Genomic DNA, 17,548 nt, shown 5'->3' on the forward strand with positions numbered 1-17,548 from the left:
AATATGAAGTATTATTTGTAGCTCACACATCCCCAAAACATCAGCAATCCACCTCCTTGTTTCACAGTAGGAATGGTGTACCTTTCATCATAGGCCTTGTTGACTCCTCTCCAAATGTAGCGTTTATGGTTGTGGCCAAAAAGCTCAATTTTGGTCTCATCACTCCAAATGACTTTGTGCCAGAAGGTTTGAGGCTTGTCTCTGTTCTGTTTGGCTTATTGTAAGCGGGATACTTTGTGGCATTTGCGTAGTAATGGCTTTCTTCTGGTGACTCGACCATGCAGCCCATCTTTCTTCAAGTGCCTCCTTATTGTACATCTTGAAACAGCCACACCACATGTTTTCAGAGAATCCCGTATTTCATCTTAAGTTATGAATTTTCCTGGCAGTTGTGGCTGAAAATTTAGTCGGTCTACCTGATTGTGGTTTGGTTTCAAAAGAACCTCTCATTTTCCACTTCTTGATTAGAGTTTGAACACTGCTGATTGGCATTCTCAATTCCTTGGATACCTTTTTATACCCCTTTCCTGTTTTATACAGTTCAATTACCTTTTTCAGATCCTTTGACAAGTCTTTTGGTTTCCCCATGACTCAGAATCCAGAAATGTCAGTGCAGCACAGGATGAAAGATACAAGGGTCTGTCAGGAGTCCAGAAACTCATTGTCCTTTTCTACACACACACTAATTACAATCAAACAGATCACAGGTGAGGATGGTTACCTTTAATAGTCATTCAAACCCCTTTGTATAAACTTGTGTGCATGTTATTAGGCCAAAATCACCAAGGTATGTAAACTGTTGATCAGGGTCATTTGGGTAAGTTCTGTTGTCATTGTGATTTAAAAAGAGTAAACACAGTTGATTGATTATAAATGGCTTCAGCCAAACACTAACCATGAGTGAAAGAAAAGTTTGTGTTATCATTCATATTCTTTGAAAAATGGCCAAGAAATCATCAATTCTGCCAGGGTATGTAAACTTACGAGCACAGCTGTACATGAGTTTTTGCTAGAAAACAATATACTAAGTGATAATCATTGTATGGTATGGATGTACAAAGTTGTCAAACAAATCTGATCTCTGAAAGAAGCAAAACAACATAGGAATCATAAGCATGCATTTATGAATATGCAGTGAAAAGCTTTGCAGTTTATTTTATATCAGCATATACATATATTTTCTATTATGATTATTGTTATATCAGTCATAATTAAACACCATATGTCACAAAAACAGTGTAATTCTCACATGGAGGACTTTAAGTCTTCAGCAGAACAAAGGTAAATTATTAAGTGGCAGAATGCTCATTAGTTTCTATAGCAATAAGAATTCTCAGTAGTTGTGATATTGCAATAAAAAACAGTACGGCTATCATTTTCAATGTATCCCTTGGGAGATTCTACAGGTATGAGCAAAACCAATAGAATATAGCAGAATCTTGGTGCCATTTGTTGGAGCATTATGTAAATATTAATTAAACATTTTCATTGGAGGACCCCCAGGGAACATTTGTATTGAATGTTCACTTGTATTAAAATTTAAAGTTAAAAAGGAAGATAACCAGAAGTTAAAATGTAAAGGTATGTGCCTATGCAATTGATAAAATACCCAACTGATTTTATTTTTGCTAAGCAAACGTTAAAATGTATGTATGTGGGGGTGTGTCTGGCCGGCTCAGTGGATGTTTGCCTGAAAAGAGAGATTTGCTTGGACCCCAGCTCTTCAGTGGCTACATACCAGCTATCCAATGAACCAGCACACTCACCAGGGTTGTGACCCATCTGCAACCCTCCACAACCAGGTTTAAGCAGGGAAAGTCAACCAAGCAGCCACAAAAACTCACAGACTTCTTCCCAGCGGTAGGTTCCGAGTGCAGCCAGGATGGCGCTGGCAACTCACAGGGCTCAACGCTGCACCTCTCCTCAGCCAGCAGCCCCAGTCTCAGATAGTGCCCAGCTTCTCCCCCCTTTTCAGCGGCCCACAGTGAGTCTACACCTCACTACCTACCCACCACTAGCAGCCCAGCTAAATCTAGGGCACAGAGAGGAACAATCTTGTGCTACTCTGGACATAGTTTCCTTCACCTTCTCTACTGCCACAGTGACCCAGCAGTCCACCACTGAATCCTTCCCTGCCTCTGATCAACCCATTTTAGAGCAAACAATGAAGACCATGCTACTATCACTGCAGTAGACACTTCACTCTGATATAACCGCAGTAGTTACCACTACCTCCACAACTATACAAGGTCATGAGCAGCGTATCTGCCATATTGAGTCCAAGATGGGCAATCTATTTTCTGCGCACAATGACCTCATGGATGCCTATTCTGACAATGACTCAGAATCGCAACAACTGAAATTGAAACTGGCGGACTAGAGGACCGGTCACGCCAGAACAACATTAAATTCAGGGGTATCCTGGATGCAATTGTTAAAGCCGACCTGGTTCCCTACTTCCAACAACTCATGCAGGCTCTGCCGCCATTGATAACAGACCTGGAATTGGCTATAGATAGGGCCCACAAAATCTGAAGCCCCAATATCTGTCTGCAACCATGCCTCAAGATGTGCTTGCTTGCATCCATTTCTTTCACATGAAAGACAAAGTGATGTTAGTGGCCAGACACGACCCAATACTACCAGATACCTTTTCAGGCATCAAACTTTAAGCAGACCTCTCCCAACTAATGCTGCTCAACAGAAAGAAATTGACAACCATTACCAAAGCTCTTCACAAACACAGGATTAGCTACCAATGGGGCTTCCCATGAAACTGGTGGTCACTCATCATGGCAGATCTTTCACTATCTGAAGCCTAGAATCTGGTCTACAAGTTCTAAGAGAATGGAAAATCCTCCCATCCGATTTAAATCCCCCATCTGCTCATTCTCCATGCCTCATGGACACCAAATTGTCACAACCAGGTTAGTGGCCTTTCAACATGACAACACACCGCACTAACCTCAACCTACCTCCGCTGGAGTCACGCAGCCTTTTTCAAATGTGCCTATTGTTTGGACATTACTGTTGCTCCAGACTAGCTTGCTTTTCTTTATTACCCCCTCAAGTCACCCCCCCCCCCAGGTTTGCAGTACCACTTACTGCTCATTACTCTCATGTTCCTGAGAGCTTTTTTATATATTTTTTTTGTTTTGTTTTCCACTACCCCCATAAACTTCTCCAGTCGCAGATTCAGGATTACCATGCATCATCTTTTATAGTATGTTCCATTTTTGCTGACTGTGAAGCTTCAAAAGCACTGCACTCACTGAACTTATACTCCCCAGTTCCATGGGATAACTGTCTCCCTTTCTCAACCTCTACCTGGACACTGAACCCTCCTGTTATATTTGAGTGCCTCCCTACCTTTCACTGCTCCACTACCAGATGATGGCATTCAAAATCCTATCTATAAATGTAAGAGGAGGCAACAGTCCATGCTACAATAAGAATCGCCCTCCTCCTCCTTTGTGGAGATGTTCTCTTTGTGCAAGAGACCCACTTTGCTATAGTGAAGACACCTTAATCTAAGCTGAAACACTATAGCCATGTCTTTCTGACCTCAGGCAAGAAGAAGAAAAATGGTGCCCTGATTGCAATCCGAGACTCTCTGCAGTTCCAGCTCTGCAAGTCAATTGAGGACCCACGAGGTTGGTTCCTGATTCTCATATGCAACATCAACCAAGTTACTTACACCCTTGTCAATATCTATGCTCCAACCTGTACATATCTTCATAAACAAGTTTCAGAACATAGATGAGGCTGCTTAATTATAGGAGGCGACTTCAATGCTGATGGCGACTTCATTATTGACACCTCTTACAGTGAGAGAAAACAAAAAGACCTGGACAGCCGCACACCGGAATGGATAAATCCGTTTTTTATTCAAAATACAGGATCATGGGGTACACAGAACACGACTGTGGGGTGGTACAAAAATAGCTGATGCGTTTCGCACTTACACCAAGTGCTTACTCATAGCTCTGAGTAAGTGCGAAACGCGTCAGTTATTTTTGTACCACCCCACAGTCGTGTTGTGTACCTCATGATCCTGTATTTTGAATAAAAAGATGGATTTATCCATTCCGGTGTGCGGCTGTCCAGGTCTTCTTGTTCTCTTCTACTTGCATCGGCATTCAGCCAGCACCTGTGGCTCTTCTCTTCCTGGAGGTAATGACACAAGCACTCTGATTTAAGCCCCTCTTTGAGCAGAGGATTCCACATCACCTCTTACAGTGACTGTTATTGTTGATCCTTATTACTGTTTTTTTCCCCATTATTTTTCCACTTCCCTCCAGCCCTGGTGCCCTACCTTTACCCCTTCCCCCTACTTCCCTTCCCTTCCAGTTACTTCCCACTTCCTCCTAGTACCCTTTTCCCTATTCTGGAGCAGCCTCCCATTGCCTTGCATTATTTACTTATGTTCATGTACCCCTTTGTGGCTGACTCCTTGTGATTCCTTTGTATGTATTTCTATTTTCACTTGCAAAACTTTAATAAAGAAATATGAAACATAAAAATGTATGTACGTAGCTATGAAGCTAATTATGTGCTAATTTTTAAATGATATAATCGTGTGCGGGAAATCAATTTTGATAAACAAAATTTGCTATCTGCAAATAAGGTTAAGATAACATCTAAAGATATGTTTCTAAACTCAAAATCTTGAGTAATGTCGCACTGTTTTAATTGCTTTGGACTTGAACATGTTGATTACATTTATTAGATATTAGAGGCTGGTCACTGGTGTTAATGTAAAACTGAAACTCCCATGACTCTTTTGGACCACCTATTGTACTATCACATGTACCTAATCCTACAAGGAAATTATATTGTTTTCAGTCAATATTTTGAAAAATGTTTTTGAAGGTTTACATGTTAATTAATTAACTGTTTATTTTTGTGTTTTCAATGTTCGTTTGAAAATTTTTTTTTTAACAGATAAAAAAGCTTTTATGTAATTTGGTTTCAAAACATGAAAGACTTTCTAGTAAGAAAGTCCAGTGCTTCCTTTTCACTTCCTGACGGCCAATATCTAACTTATTTATTTATACAAGTCAAATCTGTTAGCAGTGAGAAAATGGGTTGTTATTCAGCTGATTGTGAAAGTGTATCAATGGCAGCTGACCAAATTACACAGTTTATTTAGGACTGTCACAGCACAGTAGCAAAATGTTCTGCAGAAAAAACTGAACGGTGCTATTGGCTTACTGCAGGTTAAATATAAAATATTTGATGGTTACCTAACTAGAAACAAATACACATTTTACATTTTAATCCTGTACATAATAAAGAATATAAACTCAAAAAACGCTACAGGTTTGGTTTACCAAGGGATAGCTACTTAGCAAAGTGAAGGTTCACTGAGTGTAGCAAATAAGAAGAAGCAATGTTCACGTCAATCAACCTATCACGTGTTACCAAAATCCTGTTTTTAGCACACAATTGGATATTCAAAGAGAAAACAGATTCACCTTATTTACTATCATTCAGTTTGGGAACATACTGTACTACATTTCTTTAATCACCTCAATACCAGTCACTTACACCCCCTTCCTGCCCAAGCCAATTTTCAGCTTTCAGCGCTGACGCTGTTTAAACGACAATTGCGCTGTCATGCTACACTGTACCCAAACAAAATTTTTATCATTTTGTTCCCACAAATAGAGCATTTTTTTGGTGGTGCATTTATTTTTTGCTAAACAAAAAAAACCCCGAAAATTTTGAAAAAAGAAAAAAGTTTTTCTTTTGTTTGTTATAAAATTTTGTAAATAAGTTTTCTCTTTCACTGATGGGCACTGATAAGGCGGCACTGATGGGCACTAATAAGGCGGCACCGATGAGGTGACATCAATGAGGTGGCACTGACGATGGGCACTGATAGGCGGCACGGATGGGCACTGGTAGGCGGCACTGATGGGTGGCACTGATATGCAGCACTGATGGGTATTGATAGGCGGCACTGAAAAGCCGCACTGAGTGTACTTATGGGTGGCACTGATAGGCGGCACTGCTGGGCACTGATGGGTACTGATATGTGGCACTGATATTTGGCATTGACAGGCATCACTGATGGCACTGGCAGGCATTGAGGATGGGCACTGATTGTCAGCATACCTGGTGCTCCAGGGTGGTGCCAATCCCTGGTGGTCCTGGCGGCATCCTGGTGGTCCTGGGTGGGCATCTGAGGGGGGGCTGCGCTGATAAACAATCAGCACAGACCCCCTGTCAGAAGCGAGTGAGGAAAAGCCAATCAACGTCTCTTCCTGTTTTCATCGTTATCAGCCGTGATTGGACATGGCTGATCATGTGGTTAAGAGCCTCTGTCAGAGGCTCTTTACCGAGATCGGTGTAGCAGTGTGTTTGACTGACACACCGCACCACTGATCGTCGCAATGCGTGCCCCCACGGGCGCGCAAGAGTGGACGTTCTGGGTGGACGGCTGGCAGGCGTAAGGTGGTTAAATAAATCAGCCCATATGCATTATTCTTAAAAATTAAATTCAGTTTGAAAAAGGTTGATAAGTACGTCACCAAGCAGCCTGAGAATAATGTTTTTTTCTGTAAAATTAATCTGTTATAAATGTAATTATCAGGGTGTTGCAATACCATAAGGTCAATGTTATGTTAATAAAACTACAACCAAAGAGTCTTATAATTATTCAGAGACTTTCTTGCCTATGCCTCTGCTTTTCAGTCTTTCCTTTTAAAGCCAAACCCCAGTATTTTATCCTGCAAGGGCAGATCTTTTCTAAATCCTGGTGTTAGGCTTTAAGAGAATACCAACATGGTCAAAGACACTGGCTATCCTTTGTTATATTGAGGGTAATATAATATTCAAAGTGTGGATGAACATATTTTGAAAACTATTGAAGATGCCAGCATGTATTTTAGTCCTAATTATGCTCTAAACAAAAATTATTGTTAAGATGGGACTGACACATTTCATAATAAATATATATTTAAAATCTACACTAGTATAGATGTATAAGTAAGTGTATCTAAAGCCATTATTTTTAATTGGATGGTCACATTCTCTCTGTACCCTATTATGGAAGATTAACTCTCTGTATTTGTCCTGATGACAACTGTCAAGGAGACAAAAAGGTGATCCAAAATGTTACTGTTTTTACCAGATCATTAGGGGAAATCATTTATTGGGGCACCTCTTACAGTGACTTCATTTCAATAATCTCCTCACTGGAACATGGATTAAAAATAAATATCTTACATGGATTCTAAACATTCCCCACCCTGTTCAAAAAAAAAAAGTAAGAAGTAACTTAGACCTTCAATGAAATATTTATAAAGATCTGGATAAATTGGAAAAAGATGATGATTTCTGCTAGTTATTTATTGCTGTCTGGGGAGAGTTTGGGGGGGAATTTTCCATATACTCTCTTTCTCAATACCCACATGGGAACCTAATACTTCCATGTGCCACTAAAAGTTGCTTTTATTGTTGTTTGTGTTTTCATTGGAGAGAAATTGCTCACTTCCTAGTCCTGAAGATGTGGGTAACACAGACCTGAAGTTATAACATCTAAAATCCAGACTTTTTTTTAATCTAACATTAAAACTTCATTAAAAATTCATGTGTCAGTGCCACATGAATTTCTGCAGAAAACAGAGTTGACAAGTTTCCTCATTTAATAAAAAATCTCACCCTTCTTGCCACCCTTTAAACTCAGCAGAAGACAGACTGTAGAGGAGCTGTAGAGTGTTCCTATGCAAAGAAACATGTTGCCCCTCCCCCACGCACACTTTAAAGCTCCTAATTTTTATGCACCTTTTACCTTTACACCTCTTCATCAGGGGATACCACTGCACACTTTGTTTTGCCTACAATTCCACACTCCATATTTTTTCATCTGTTCTCTGTTATTTGTTAACATTTAGTACCCTCTGTGCCCTCACTAGCAATTTTACCTTCACCAGTGGCCCCAACCATACTCCCCCATCTAACACCTTGGCTCATACAAGGAGTCAAGGTGTGTTGATTGTTCATCTAATCACAGATAGATAATCATTACAGTAAATTGTCTCATTTATTTAAAAAAATGTCATCGCTCATTTGTTTTCAACAAATACAAATGGCCACTGGGAACTCAAACATATGAAAATGCGTTCAGTTTAATGGATTGCTTACCACCACCACAAATAGATTCAGATCCACTATTCGGATTCCTAACAAGCAAATGTTACTTGCTCAACCAAGAATGACATACAGCATGTAACTAACTGACTGAAGTTGTGTATAAAGGAAAGAACGTGGATGGAAAGAAAATAGTTTTTTTAAATCTGCTCTGTCTACCACAAGGAAATAAGTTGAAAATTAGATATTTTTATAAAATAGCACCAGGATCATTCAATAAACCAAAGAACCATGTGCAAAGTGCTATCTGAGCAATAAGAAATTAGAATTCAGATTTTATTAATCTTTTTTCAGTAAGCTGAAATATAATTGGTTACTATGGGTTACTAAATGTTACTGGATCTACTGGATGTACTGGATCATTGCCTTTTACAATTTTTTTAACAACTAATAAAATCAATTGAATCGTATATTGTTTAACAAAAAAAAATTAGTTTTGGAGAACATTTACACTGCTCAGAATTCACAGCCAATGATTGACTGATATAATCAAGAGGAAATAAAAATGCAATTTGTTCTTGTAGAATCCCCTGCAGCTTAATGCTTTCATTAGTGTATAACTCTCAAAGCTTCCATATTGTTTTATATGTGTGGACCACCTTGTATTTAAGTTAAAGACAAATTCTTTAAAACCCATTGAAAATTAGACTGTTTAAAACATTCCATTCAAATTCAATTACTGCTCTCAGCAAGGATTTTTTCATGTGAAATATAAATTATACTTAATTTCTTCTATTTGCATATCCAAAGCCTAATAGACACATTCCATTAATTCCAAGTTTTAGCTAATGTATTTTTGAGTAGATATTAGATGTCCTCAAATGTCCATAAATGTGGCATATGGTAATTACAATTACTATATGTTTATATAGCACCATGTACATCCTTGCTTTAAAAATAATTATTATAAAACCATATATTTACAATTAAAGTTTTATTCTAAATATATTCTACTTATTATAAATGACCCAATTAAAAAAAAAAGAATATGTAAACTTGACCTGAAAAAACTCTACATACAAAATAAAATACTGGCTATGATTCTATTTCAGTAACTAGTCACTGAACTAAAAAAAGAACCTTTCTAAAATGTACCACTTAATATCACATTTTATAACTATGTGTGCATGAAAAACAGTTTGGAGGCAAATTTATTATAAAAAGATTGGAACAGAATTAATAGATTGATTAGTAAAGGTTCTATAAATAGCTTCTCCCAGCTTTTATGGTGCTGGTGCTGTTTAAGTGGTATACACTGCCATTGAGACCATCTCTTTTTCTATTCCTGGTTATAGTTCTACATGGTTATCTTCTTGAAAAATCAATTTAGAGATGACCATTATAATGTAACTAATTCTGTTACCCATTTAAACTTTAAAAAAAAATGTCATAAAAGCTCTATTACATTCTGAAAAATCCTGGAAAGCGCAAATGTGCTTTTAAATTTTAAATTAAACTCTCAGTAGCTAAAAAAAATAGCAACGTTTTGGAAAATGCCAGTTAATGTTGAACTAATAAAGCACAATGTAAAACTGAATTGAGTCTATGGGAATTATATGACAAAGAATAACTGAATATAATCTGTTTTTATCTCTTCTTCTCTACAATTATATCAAACAATTCAGTTAAACAATCAAGTTATGTTTTATTATTTGACCTATGTCTACATGCAGCTAATTTTCTTCTTGCCCTACCAGCTCTCATTTTTTTCTTTAACATAAAAATAACTAGCATAAACATTGATTTTTGGGAGGTAAATGTTATTTATCATTTTATTTGCTCTACAGCGCAAAGATCTTGCCTTGTGAGTCACAGATTCACTTTCATTTGATCACAACAGATATTAAAACTAGATATGAATCCAAACTTCTGTTGCTACCCTTATCAACCCTTCTCTTACATCAGTGTAGAAATTGTGTAGCTCATGGGCGGATGACAAGTTGTCTTCACTGTACCGTGTTTTCTTGACTTTAAGGCCTCTTTCACATAGACTGTCCGTTCAGGTCTGCCTGTCAGTTTTTTAAGCAGACCTGAACGGACACTCCATGGAGGTCTATGGAGCGTCGGATGTCAGCGGTGACATGTCCGCTGACTTCCGACCCGCTCCGATCCGAAAAAGTGTAACGGAGGAAAAACCTACTTTTCCATCCGTTTTCGTATCGGATCGGGTGACGACGGACTCTACGGTCCGTCGTCATCCGATCCCCCATAGGGGAGAGCGGCGCTCTGACAGGTCCGTCGCTGCACAGTGTGCAGCGACGGACCTGCCATTTTCCTGCTCAGCGGGGATCGGCGGAGCGATCCCCGCTGAGCAAGCAGATATTCACGGGGTGGATCATCACTGATCCGCCCCATGTGAAAGAGCTCTAAGAGTTTTTGTAGAGTTGGAGAGAAGCATTTATGTACAATACTTTAGGCCTTAGTAGGATTAATGATTTATCAGAATGAACTGTTCTGCCACAAGGAACTGCAGCCTTCCCAACAAAGAAGCTAAAGTTATATAAAGGAAAACAAAAAGAATACAGGAAGATTTTTGATTTATAGCAATTCTACATGTTCAGTTAAATAACAGTTTATATTGAAAGAAAATAGGTTGAGGTTAATATAAGGGATACAGATGACTACAACAGCCAATATTAATTGTGATATTGATTTTGATATTGAATAACATCTTCCTATCTATGATGACATCAAAGTTATGCTTTTATTTCTGCACTTGTCAAGTAAACATACAAATTGATGCCACATTTTCCATTCTGATACATTTTGCTACATAAATATAGGGTTACATTGGGTGGTCCCTAATTTAATATGTATTTGGTACCCTTTTCAAAGGAAATCAAAATATTTTATTTTAATAATTAAGGATTGTATGGCAAACTACATTTATACACACTTTCAGGTGGGGTGCATATAGCAATGATCATGCGAAAAATGCTTTACCAAACAACTAATTAAAACATATTATGACTAATTTGACTTTATTATATAGGATAGGAACACAACTGTTCTTTGTTCATTGACATTGCTTTCTGTACCATCCTACTGAATTACTGAAGATAAACTGACACATAAAATATAACAAATGTAAAGAAAAGAATGGCTGTTACATTTTAAATTTTAGTGTTACTACCTTAGATAACATAAAACAATTATAAATAGGAAACAGTCTACACAAACAAAAAGATACTTCTTAAGTGCAGAATACACACCAAAAATGTTTACCACCTTACTGAATTAATGTAATCCTAAAATATTTTATGATCTTCTTATATTGAACAAAAAAAAACATATCACCCCAATCTTTTCAGTTATAGTCTAATCTGTTCACTTTTAGCCGATTTCTAAAAACTCATGTCTTTCACCTAAAAACTGTATTTCTACTTTCTACTTCAGCTCATTCCTCACAGTTATTAACTTTTGTACCACTTGCCTTTCCCTTCTAGCTTGTAAATTCTCATGAGCAAGGCTCTTCTAATCCTATCCTTGTATATTGAATTGTATTTTAAATCCTGAATAATAATTATAAGAAGTCTTGTTTCATAATCCCCATAGTAATCACAGTTTATGTAAACCTTAATGGTAGACCTCTCTTATTTGCTCCCTTTTCATAGTTTAATGATACCATTTAAAGTACTTTATTATATCAGTTCAGAAATATTTTTATTGTCTAGAACTTTGGTGAGCTTGCAACTACTCACTACACTCTGCCTGTATCAGTGTTGTTATCAGCCCCCATGTTATAAAGCAGAGGAAGGTGGGGGTGTTTTGTAGTTCTAACAAATGTCCTATCCTAGGGTGACAATACTGCTCCTCTGTAGATACAGTACCATGAGTGAGGGGTGTCACCCCAGGACAGGAAGCACATTACTGACAAGATCATGGGGTAAAAATAAGTAAAAAAAGCCTGTAAAAAAGTAGGACTAATACAGCCAAATCTAAGAACTGGAAAGCTGCCATATCCATTGTTCTTGGGTTTTAGATATACCAGCCATTTAGACTACCTTCGGCTCATTTTACTGCTCTGTTTCCATGTGATTTATTTGTCATGTGCAGGTTTAAAATTCAGTCAAAGTCAAGTTTCAATATATAAAAGTTTTAAACAATCAAACAACAATTGAACACAAATATACATCAAAGTATATTAAACTAGCTTATATTAAAATATATATTACACTTGTTATGGACCTATTCGATTCCCAAGTTTTGATATTAGACAACACAAGGGTAGCTCACCTATTCTCAGCTCTTTGCTGCTTTTTTATGTTACAACCTGGCAGTCAGACCTCTGAATTATCATCAGTCATGAAAATTCATCAGGTTCATCTAGGTCCAAGTGACAATAAAAGCACTTGAATGATCATCATATGTACATGTATATATGAGTATATAAAAGGTACATAAATATATATAGAGAGAGAGCCAACAATTGTTTCAGAATGGCAAGGCCACAGCTAAGAAAGTGAGGATTTCAGGGACTGTGATGCATTTTCTTGAGCCGTATATTAACTGAATATGTTTAAAAAAAGTCAAAGATCAACGAAGTTTGATCACAGAATCAGTTCTTATAAACAATATATTTTATTATTACATACTTACAGTATACAGTACTCTTCCCACAGTGAATTCATATTATATTTGCATAAAGTATTCATCCTACATATGTGCAGTATGTAGGTGGTCAGTTTTTTTTATCTAGTTAGCTATAAATCAGTGTGTATGTGTCTGAAGAAAAAAAAAAAAAAAAAAAAAAAAAAAAAAAAACAGCCAGGCATGTCATACTCTCATCAAATTTGACCAGTTGAAAAAAAAAAAAACATCTAGCTAAGAACACACTGTATTTTAAGAAAGCTGCAGTTACTGTACCCAGTATAAGTTCACCCAATAAATGTATCAGTTTGAACTCAGAGACAGCTGTCATTTCCCGGGATAATTCAGCAGGATCTTTTCTTTTACAGATATAAAATATAATTATAGGCATGTCATTCATTTTACATGCCCCTAAGCATGCAGTGATAGCTTTTGCTTATATACCAAAAAGACTTTCAAAAATAGGCAATAAACTGACTCACACTATTGTTAATATCAAATAACACTCTGTGTATATTTTAGTACACTATCCAGGATGTCATAGTTCTATTTAATATGACTGTCATACTCATATTTTAATTTCACTGGCTCACTCATACAATATTTTTATGACTTTGTTTTCTTCTCATGGTTCAAGAGTCATCATTGCACATAAAATTGAATTGACCAATTTTAAATTAGATGTGTTTTTGATATCTGGCATGATAATAGGTTTTTGGCTGCTGTTACGATTCTGTAATATTGTTTATTTTATGTGTATCATCTTCACAGTCAGTAAAATCTTGAAAAGCTTTGGGATGAGACTTCCTCTTTGTAGTGTAAATCCAAATCTTCCCTATGTATGAAACCAATAACAAATCAGCCTTTATAACTAAATAAAAGTTTTTATTTTTAATCTTTTACATCTACACTTGCTACACCAATGGCGGTCATTTCCATAGGATATAAGGAACATTATGTACAGATACTAGAAAATCAAAAACAAATGTAATGCTTAAAATTGAATATTTCCAGCAATGACACATATTCCTAATATAATGAATGCTCTGAATAATTTTTTGTGGATTAATTTCTAAAGGCAAAAAATACAAGATTAGAATTCTTCTCAGTTACTAGAATATATCATACAGACTTTTCATCAATATGCCCTCGGGTTTACATCTAGAGCAAACCATCTACACCCTGTGGATAGAAATTGTAATACTGTTATACTCATATAGCATCTCAGGTTGACTGTGAATCTAGGCTGCAGAATTAGACATAGATTAAGCTTTTCTTTTATTAAAATAACAAACATGTTATACTCACTTGTTCTGTTTGTATGGGGGGGCAAAATTTACAGTTATTGCAGAATCCCTGGAACCAACATATTAAATATTAGTACTGGGCCCTTTATGACTCTGTCATTCACAGGCAGCCTGGTCTCCCCTGCTGACCTGCCAGAGCCCGGTATGGGAGGACAGTCCTGCATGTTACATTTGGTGGTGAAAATATTGACTTGGAAAAGGTTGTGAACACTTTTGTAAGCATCACAGTGATCTGCCAGTGACTACTTTATGTACCACAATTCCTAGTATGTCCTCTTTGGAGCCAAAGCATTGACAGCTGATCAAACATGTGTCACCTAATGAGGAACTTTGAAAAAGTAAGTGGATTTGTCTATAGGAAAAAGTGAGCATGAATAATAAAATTGAATCCATTTTTATTTAGAGAAAGTGCTGACATAAAGGCAGCAAGGTAAGGAAGAAGACCTATATGAAGGAGCTATAATATAAAAGGAAGCAAAGGCAGTTAAAACAATTAAATATGTGTGGTTGTTCTGTAGAAGAGAGCCTTTTCTCTGAATTTACATGAAAAGAAACACATTTTAAAGTGGTTCTAAAGCCTTAAGGTTTTTTCACTTTAATGCATTCGATGCATTGAGGTGAAAAAACTTCTGTGCTGCAGCTGCCACACAGATCCCCCTTTTTCCTTACCTGAGCCCATCTGATCCAGCGATGTGCACGAGATCAGCGGCTCCTGCCCCTGTCTCTCTCCTCATTGGACAGACTGATATCAGCGGGAGCGATTGGCTCATGCTGCTGTCAATCAAAACCGGTGACAGGGGGCGGGGGGTGGGTCGAGTACCGCAGTCTGTGTCAAAGACACAGCAGCGGGACCCGGGAAGCGAGTACGCAAGGGCACCCAATGAAGAACATGGTCCTAGAGCACCGACGGGGGACCGCAGAAGAAGAGGATTGGGGCTGCTCTGTGCAAAACTTGCACAGAGCAGGTAAGTATAGGCATGTTTGTTAATTCTATTTAAAAATAAACAAAGCTATATAACCACTTTATCTTACAAAAGATCACAATGTAAAGATCAGCAAACTTAGTCATACTGTTTTCCAGCTCCGAAATTGTCTAGGGGGTTGAATCAGAGAAATCCATAGCGCAGTAGATTTCAGGATTTTTACTCACTCTGCTCCTGTTTTCTGTTATAATTGGTAACTAACACATTCAGTGAGACAGTAATGATATCTAAATAAATTTGTTTGCAATTGTGCTAACAAACATTTACTAGGTTTACCTATATATGGGTTCTAATAAGCTGAATGAATGAATTTTTATCATTAAGTGTTCAATAATTTGATTAATAAATTAAATAAAAGAACAAGGCATTATTTAGATTTAGATATCTTGTTTACAAGAGCAGCTAATTTACAGTATATATAATGCTTTGCTCTCCTATCTGTGAAAAGCGAAAGGGGGATTGTACTTTTTGGCATTTAACAACCATCTCTTTAAATGTCTGCCAATCTTTGTCAGTGAGCTTAAAGAACAATTCTACTTTTAGTTTCAAACTATACCCCAAGGGCACAAATGTGTGTGGCACTATGTGCATTTTCTTTCTTAATACACCTATATTTAAGGTAACATGACTCACCTTTGTAGCTGTGCTTGTAATTTTCATGTAATTTTCATGTAATTCAAAGTTAAACTCCTTCATATTCATAACTATTTTAAACATTTTTAGTTATAAATCTTTAAAGTATTTGGAAAGTAATGTATCGTATCCACTGATTATAATAATGCAGCCCTAGATTATGACCAAAAATATATGTTGTCCGGCTAATTAAGTTCATTCTCTAATGAATTTCAGCCAAACAAAAAATGGCTTTTATTTGATTCTGGTTCATAGAAGGATAACCCTTAACAATTATATGTACTTCACTAAATACCTCGGATAATAGCTTATAAACCCTGAATTAAACTAAAAAATATATGTTATCATGCTGTTAGCTTGTGTGATGACATACTACAGACATCCAGAAACATGACATTGTTTGTTGCTCAATACAGCCACAAATGTCCTGACAATCTCAGGTCTGCGGGAGTCTATTTTTTCCCCACCACCATAAGCTGGTACTTGCATTGACTTTTTTCCCGCTTCCTTCCTGCCAAGCTGGATTGAACCTAATACTGGCCATATGCGGCTTGAATTTTGTCTGAATCCTGCTGAATTGGCTGGAATTTGAGCTGTGAGTTACCTTGTTGGCACCACCTGGCCAGATAAACTTCAGTTAAAAAAATCAATGGAGCTGAGTGGAAATTTTTCAGCCAAATATTGATTGCATTCAGACAAATGAAGTCATTGTTCAAGTATTTAGACAGCCAGAAGGGAAGAATGAGAAATCAAGTGATTTCCTTTATTCAGCCCATGGGGCTGAACATAAGACATCTAAATGTATTTCGGTAGCTTATAAAATTAGATAGCAATAGAAAGTGTGGCTCTAACTTAAAATTAAGTGTATACTTGTAATAAAACATGAACCCTTATACTGCCAGGTCCGTACGGTGTATGGACCTACAGAACTGCTCCCAGCTGGCCAGGTCTGTATGCCGTACGGACTTCACATTCCTCCTTATGTTATAAGTTCATGGTTACTTCAATGACCATGAGCTTATATCAGAACTGTTCAGCAGACTCTGCTGAACAAAACCATAGCTCTGATTAGCGGATCACATTCCGCTAATCAGAGCTATTGCCCCAAAAATGTGCCCCCTCGCCGCTGCTACACTGACATGTGTCCTTGCTTTATCCTATAACACACCCCTTCCGCATCAAACAAATCCCTGCAGCACCTCTATCTATTTCTCTACACTTATTCCCCCACTGATCCTAACCCCCTCCTGCAACACGATCCTCCCCTGCACCTTGCGGCTTCCCTCCTCTGCCCCAATATATGAATGAATGGAAGCCTCTATGCAGAGACTTTAATCCATTCATACAGTAAGTATTGAAGCTGAGCCTGCAGAGAAAGGAAGTGAACTCTCTTCAGTCCCTTTCTCTTTCTAAAAAAAAAAAAAACGACAGAGGTCTGTTTAGACCCCTGTTGTCTCTATAAAGACCCCCTCCCCCAAACCCCCCCTCAAAAATGGAGCACATGTCTGTTTTCATCTGATCATATCTGATCCACCAGATGGATGGAATATAGGACCACTATCCACCTGTTTTTGCAGGCACAATTGGATAGTGGCGGATGTCAGCGGACATGTCACCTCTGGCATCCACCGCTCCATAGGGGTGAATGGAGGATCAGATCAGGTCTGCCTGAAAGACTGACAGGCGGACCTGATCGGACAGCCCATGTGAAAGGGCTCTAAGGGTAGATTTAGACATGTTTCTAAATGGCCCTTGCCTCTTAAGCCTTATGCCGCATACACACGTGCGGTCTTTTCGACAACAAAGGCCCGACGGTCTTTCCGATGGACTTTCGACTGAGTTACGACAGACTTTCGACGGACTTTCTAATGACCGGAC

General features: G+C 37.7%; 1 protein-coding gene across 2 annotated transcripts in view; it reads right to left on the reverse strand.

Moving 5' to 3' along the window:
* The window catches only part of SPOCK3 (SPARC (osteonectin), cwcv and kazal like domains proteoglycan 3), a 570,427-nt gene that overhangs the window by 182,644 nt on the left and 370,235 nt on the right, over positions 1 to 17,548 (reverse strand). The gene's annotated exons all lie outside the window — the stretch shown is intronic.

This window comes from Aquarana catesbeiana, linkage group LG01 (genome assembly GCF_042186555.1).
Source record: "Aquarana catesbeiana isolate 2022-GZ linkage group LG01, ASM4218655v1, whole genome shotgun sequence".
NCBI classification, from domain to species: Eukaryota; Metazoa; Chordata; class Amphibia; order Anura; family Ranidae; genus Aquarana; species Aquarana catesbeiana.